The following is a 1663-nucleotide window of genomic DNA, read 5'->3' as shown; positions in this document are numbered from 1 at the left end:
AAGTTTTTCAAATATGAAAACTGAACTGAAGTAAAAAGTTTACTAAATATGAAAACTGAACTGAAGTAAAAAGTTTTTTAAATATGAAAACTGAACTGAAGTAAAAAGTTTTTCAAATATGAAAACTGAACTGAAGTAAAAAGTTTACTAAATATGAAAACTGAACTGAAGTAAAAAGTTTTCTAAATATGAAAACTGAACTGAAGTAAAAAGTTTTCTAAATATGAAAACTGAACTGAAGTAAAAAGTTTTCTAAATATGAAAACTGAACTGAAGTAAAAAGTTTTCTAAATATGAAAACTGAACTGAAGTAAAAAGTTTTCTAAATATGAAAACTGAACTGAAGTAAAAAGTTTTCTAAATATGAAAACTGAACTGAAGTAAAAAGTTTTTCAAATATGAAAACTGAACTGAAGTAAAAAGTTTTTCAAATATGAAAACTGAACTGAAGTAAAAAGTTTTTCAAATATGAAAACTGAACTGAAGTAAAAAGTTTTTCAAATATGAAAACTGAACTGAAGTAAAAAGTTTTCTAAATATGAAAACTGAACTGAAGTAAAAAGTTTACTAAATATGAAAACTGAACTGAAGTAAAAAGTTTTCTAAATATGAAAATTGAACTGAAGTAAAAAGTTTTTCAAATATGAAAACTGAACTGAAGTAAAAAGTTTTTCAAATATGAAAACTGAACTGAAGTAAAAAGTTTTTCAAATATGAAAACTGAACTGAAGTAAAAAGTTTTCTAAATATGAAAACTGAACTGAAGTAAAAAGTTTTCTAAATATGAAAACTGAACTGAAGTAAAAAGTTTTCTAAATATGAAAACTGAACTGAAGTAAAAAGTTTTCTAAATATGAAAACTGAACTGAAGTAAAAAGTTTTCTAAATATGAAAACTGAACTGAAGTAAAAAGTTTTCTAAATATGAAAACTGAACTGAAGTAAAAAGTTTATAAATATGAAAACTGAACTGAAGTAAAAAGTTTTCAAATATGAAAACTGAACTGAAGTAAAAAGTTTTTCAAATATGAAAACTGAACTGAAGTAAAAAGTTTTTCAAATATGAAAACTGAACTGAAGTAAAAAGTTTTTCAAATATGAAAACTGAACTGAAGTAAAAAGTTTTCTAAATATGAAAACTGAACTGAAGTAAAAAGTTTATCAAATATGAAAACTGAACTGAAGTAAAAAGTTTTTCAAATATGAAAACTGAACTGAATTAAAAAGTTTTATAAATATGAAAACTAATTTAATTAAAAAGTATTTTAAGTATGACAACTAACATGAATTAAAAAGTTTTCTAAGTATGAAAACTGAACTGAAGTAAAAAGTTTATCAAATATGAAAACTGAACTGAAGTAAAAAGTTTTCTAAATATGAAAACTGAACTGAAGTAAAAAGTTTTCTAAATATGAAAACTGAACTGAAGTAAAAAGTTTTCTAAATATGAAAACTGAACTGAAGTAAAAAGTTTTCTAAATATGAAAACTGAACTGAAGTAAAAAGTTTTCTAAATATGAAAACTGAACTGAAGTAAAAAGTTTTCTAAATATGAAAACTGAACTGAAGTAAAAAGTTTTCTAAATATGAAAACTGAACTGAAGTAAAAAGTTTTTCAAATATGAAAACTGAACTGAAGTAAAAAGTTTTTCAAATATGAAAAC

The sequence above is a fragment of the Centruroides vittatus genome, unplaced genomic scaffold, assembly GCF_030686945.1.
Source record: "Centruroides vittatus isolate TY-2023 unplaced genomic scaffold, ASM3068694v2 contig_991, whole genome shotgun sequence".
Classification (NCBI taxonomy): domain Eukaryota; kingdom Metazoa; phylum Arthropoda; class Arachnida; order Scorpiones; family Buthidae; genus Centruroides; species Centruroides vittatus.
This window is presented reverse-complemented; position numbering follows the sequence as displayed.